Source organism: Zingiber officinale, chromosome 1A (assembly GCF_018446385.1).
Source record: "Zingiber officinale cultivar Zhangliang chromosome 1A, Zo_v1.1, whole genome shotgun sequence".
Classification (NCBI taxonomy): domain Eukaryota; kingdom Viridiplantae; phylum Streptophyta; class Magnoliopsida; order Zingiberales; family Zingiberaceae; genus Zingiber; species Zingiber officinale.
In genome coordinates, this window is record NC_055987.1 from 64871662 (window position 1) to 64877529 (window position 5868).

Genomic DNA, 5868 nt, shown 5'->3' on the forward strand with positions numbered 1-5868 from the left:
TTATATATTTTTCATAATTTTTTGTAATTTTTTGTAATTTTTCATAATTTTACAGATTTTATGAGTAAATTTTTCCCGGCGGTCCCAATTAGCGATTTCGGGCGCAATCGCGGAGCAAATCCTCTTGCGGGGTTAGGGGCAGTACCCCTACCTGCGATCTAACCATCGAGAGTTGCTCCTAAGCGATCCAAGAGTGCCTTAGCCCGTTGTCCCAAAAAATTTTGGGGCGAAACTTTGTCGTTTTGGAAAAATTCTTCTCGGTAGTCGAAGCCTACAAGTGCCGAAACACTTGTGCTTCGCTTCTACGAGAAAAATACCCATAAAAACTCTAAAAACCATAAAATTACAGAATATCACAGAACTGAATTTTTGTCATAAAAACAAAAACTAAACTCGTACAAGCTTCGCACGTGGCTATGATACCACTGTTGGGTTTTTCGGGCCGCAAAAACTGCTTTTTCGCGTCGCGGAAACCCCGAATCACCCATGCCACTGGATCTCGTGCGAAGAAAAGATTTCAAAACAAAATTACAAGTATGAGTTTCTACTTAGATCTACTCCTAGATCTACATGAAAAGAGTTATACCTTTGAAGCGAAGCCCTTCGCGTTCCCGCTCGTTCAAACGGTGTCGGATTTCAAGAGTATCAAGATAGATACTCCTCTAGAAGTATCCACACGAACACGTAGGTGGAGAAAACCACACAAAAAAGGTGTTCTAGCACCTATGTGTGGTTCAACCAAGTTGAGGAGGAGAGGGAGAGGGAGAGAGCTCCAAGAGGAAGAAGAAGGAATAATGCACTTGAATGAGGAAAATCAATTCCTTTCCCATTCAAAATGGCCGGCCAATTCAAAGTGTAACTCCCAAAAATTGCATTAAGTGCAATTAATGTGAAGCTATTAAAGAAAATGGCTTTGTAACTTCCATGAGGTGGCACCCATGATGATGTGGAGTAACATCATTGGTCCACATCAATGCCAACTCACCAATGAGGTGGCATAAAGTCAAGTCAAACTTGACTTTTAATCTTCCTCTCAAGTCAAGTCAAACTTGACCAAATCTCTTCCATGGTTGATCTAATCTAACCATTTGATTCAAACCAACTTAATATAATGAATCTAATTCATTAAATTAAGTTAATTTAATGAGTCATAATCTAAATTAGACTCATTGAATACATGAATCCACTTGAGTCCAACTCAAGTTAGCCCAATTAGGATTACTCTTAATCCAATTTGATTCATCAAATGAATCTAATCCTCTTGGTTCATCATATGAACCTAATCTCCATCTAATTGTCCTTAGTGTGTGACCCTATAGGTTCTTGTAATGTTGGCAATGTCCTAAACTCATTTAGGAGCATAAGTAATGAGCGGTATCTAGCAGCACATCATTACTACCCAAGTTACAAGAATGTTGAGATCCAACATCACCTTGTGACTACTAATTGTGACTCCTCACAATATATGACAAGTGTCCTTCTATCCTAGACATCTAGATTGGTCAATGTGAGGCATAGACCGTGTCATCCTCTGAGCAATCTAAATCTTGAACTCCAAGTAGACTCACTAAATCAAATGAGCTCAATATCCTATATTGACTCATTTGGGCATGGCCATGCACTTCGTGGTCTCACTCTATCAAGAATATCGATGTCTCTCCCATCATATAGGAGGGATAGATCCCATCTACATCACTCACATCCCTCTGCATAATTTGTTATATACCCAGTAATCGCCTTTATAGTCCACCCAGTTACGGGTGACGTTTGACGAAACCAAAGTACATAACTCCTTATGTAGGGATCTATGGTGACTTCAGGTCTAAGGACTAGTAGTCATACTAATAGCCACATGAGAAAGTATATGACACTCATATAACGATCCATGATACTTTCTCATGGCGGGTCATTCAGTATACATTCTCTAATGTATACCCATGTGTCAACTTGATATCTCTATATCCATGACTTGTGAGATCAAGTCATCGAGTTGACCTACATGCTAGTCTTATTGCATTAACATTGTCCCTGAATGTTAATACTCGACTAGGAATGATTAAGAGTAGTGTTCCCTATATCATCTCACTATCGGTTCAACTAACCGATTGATATAGGTGAGAACCGTCTACTCAAGGACATTATTATACTTAGTTTATTTGGCACAAATACAAGTAAGTATAATAACCAAAATCCAAATGCCTTTATTTATATAGAATATGATACAATAAGTCCAAAATACAATCATCAAATGATTGGCTCTAGGGCTCTAGCTAACACACAAGTACTCGAGAAGTTCTCCGGCTTCAGCCTTAGCCACTGTATCAAGTAGGTCTCCTGTCGGACCACTGGGGCAGGGGCTACTGGGGGTACTGGTGTAGCTATTGGTATGACGGGCACTACATTATGATTTCCTTGCTGATTCATTAGAGCAGTGATTACTTGTTGTTTTTCCGTGATCTGACGCTGGAGATCTGTGACTACCTGGGTTAGATCTGGTGGGGTCACTGTCTCATCGGCCCTGTTACCGCGTCTTCTAGCCATATCTATTTTGATAAATAATAATAAGGCTAACATAAGTCTAGAGCCATCCCTACTTATATTCGTGCATATTAAATGTCGCTTATCATACATTAAGGAAATACATATTAGTCATACTTAGGTTTATGGACACTAAAACATTTCTTATCATGCATAAATAACATAGAGTAAGTACAAAAAGTCTTACTTGGAGCGGCAGGATGGAGGCTTGGTGTGTGTGTAGCGGGAAGGCTAACCTGGCTCTGATACCAACCTGTAACGCCCGCCCCTCTTGTTAGTGGAGGCGGGGTTACTTTCTACATACATAACATACGTACATGAATTTCAAAAAAACAGCAGAAGTAATCATTTTTTTTTCTTTTACTTTCATTTAAATCACAACTAATCATACGAGCATACTTAGCATAGTTATGAACTTAAAGAGTCATAATATCCATTTCTAACATAAGTATAAGTAAAGTGATCATGCAAGTCATCAACATAAATTAAGCATAGTTCATATCAATCCTAAATCAACGTAAGCAGGTCTTTCTTTCTTAGCCAAGCCACCACCACACACATCTCCTGCCCCTCCTGCTGCTCCTTTAGTTTATCCATCCTTTACCTTTATCTGTGGTACAAGGAAAGTAACTATAAGCACACAAGGCTTAGTGAGATTCTTTCCTACTCACAAAAAAAAAACACATGTCATAGCAAAATCATACAACATATAGCATGGACACATAAAACATCTAAACAACATATCATGCAAGAGTTTCATATCACATTTTAACATAGCATAAAAGAGAACATCATATCATACCATATCATAGCATAAAAGAATATCATGTCATATCATATCATAACATAAAAGAAACATCATGTCATATCATATCATAACATAATTGAAAGTATCATGTCATATTATATCATAACGTAAAAGTAAACATCATGACATATCATATCATAGCATAAAGAATATCATGTCATATCATATCATAACATAAAAGAAACATCATGTCATATCATATCATAACATAATTGAAAGCATCATGTCATATCATATCATAACATAAAAGTAAACATTATGACATATCATATCATGACATAAAGAACATCATATCATAGCATAAGGAGAAACATCATATCATATCATAAACATATATGCAAGATGTTCTTTAAAACATGGGTAATATCATGTGCAAGATGCTTTTAAAAAAAACATATCATATAATATTTGAACATAATATCGTCATGAGGGTCCGTCTTGTACCACATACATACATAAATGCGCGCAATCCCTAGGACAGGGTAGCTAGCCCCGAACCTACTAGGGAACTAGGTCCGTACTACGACCGTCGACCTAGGGGCGTACTAAGGAGCCCATCTCTTTTTACTAGACCCGTTCATAGTCCGTCGGCCTAGGGGCGCTTATGGAGCCCACTCTCGGTACAAGCCATATAAAGTAAAATAACATGTCATATAATCATAGTATATCATGTTCATGTCATTCATAGCATATAATGTTCATGTCATTCATAATTCATCATGTTCATGTCATTCATAACTTAACTTAGCATGAAGAGTGCTCTTAGTCCCACTTGATAGGGAAGCAACTCTTAGGCCTTTCACTTAGCATATCATAAAGAGTGCTCTTAGACCCAACAAATAGGGAAGCAACTCTTAGGCCTTTCACTTAGCATATCATAAAGAGTGCTCTTAGTCCCAACAAATAGGGAAGCAACTCTTAGGCCTTTACTTGTCATTTCATAAGCATACTTACTTGAGCATATAGCACATCATAGGAGACATTTTAAATGCATGATTCATAAGCATACATAAATGAACATATATCATATCATGGGAACATAATCATGCATGGAACATAAGTTAACATCTCCTAATTCATATCATGGCATGTAAAGCACATAAAGAGTCATAATTGGGTCTCAATCATCAACCTATCATAGGTGGCCGAAACATGCAAGGGATCACCTAGGTTGAAAGCAACATACAAGCATATGAACCCTAAACCAATTTCATGATATTTATCATAAGGAACATTATGAGCATATTTAGTTTAGGTTCTAAGCTTCCTAGGTCTACAATTCATGTTGTAGCCGAAACATGCAAAGCCTAAACCTAGGTTACAAATAGCATATAAACATGTGAACCCTAAACCAATTTCATATCATTTATCATAAGGAACATCATGAGCATATTTAGTTTAGGTTCTAAGCTTCCAAGGTCTACAAATCATGTTGTGGCTGAAACATGCAAAGCCTAAACCTATGTTACAAATAGCATATAAACATGTGAACCCTAAACCAATTTCATATCATTTATCATAAGGAACATCATGAGCATATTTAGTTTAGGTTCGAAGCTTCCTAGGTCTACAAATCATGATGTGGCCGAAAGTCATGAAGTGTGAAACTAAGTTCTAAAACCAAAGACAAGCATAAGAATATCATGTTAACTTCATATCATATCATAGGGAAAAACATGAGCATGTTAGGGTTGAGTTTAAGCTTGCCTAGCCCTTTTTAATCCTATCTTGGCCGAAAGTTCAAAGCATGAGTACCTAGTTCTAATCAACATGAAATCATAAGTACATCAAGTTATCTTCATACCATATCATGAGGAAGATCATAAGTAAGTTGGATTTGTGTTTAAGTTTTTCCTAGGCTTTTTAAACTTGTCATGGCCGAAACCCTAAGGTGGGGTTCATCTAATTCTAAGTAACATACTAGCATGAAACACCAAGGAAATATTCATATCATGTCATAAGAAAGATCATAAACATGTTAGATTTGAGTTTAAGCTTTCCTAGGCATTTAGTCTCCTCATGGCCGAAACCCTAAGGTGGGGTTCATCTCATTCTAAGTAACATACAAGCATGAAACACCAAGGAAATATTCATATCCTGTCATAAGAAAGATCATAAACATGTTAGATTTGAGTTTAAACTTTCCTAGGCTTTTAAACTTGGCATGGCCGAAAGTTGCAAGAATCTTCCTAGGTTTTTAAGCCATTTAAATTTATGGAAAACCATGAGCTACTTGTACCACAGGTGAGAGAATACTCACATCCTTTCGCTTGTGGTTCCTAAAGAAAATGGTACCCTTGTAAGGAGGAAGAAGAGAGCTTCTCCTTCTAGCACTCCCTTTTTCTTCTCTTGCTTGGAAGGGGTAGATCTTGAAGGCTCCTTCTTGTGGATTCGTATTCTTAGGAAGAAAAACCTTAGGTGGATTTCGGAATTAGGAGAGGGAGAGCTTTAGGTTTCGGCAATGGTGAGGAAGAGGAAAAGAAGGAAGAAAAATGAAATCCCTTTCTTTCTTTCCTCCTTAT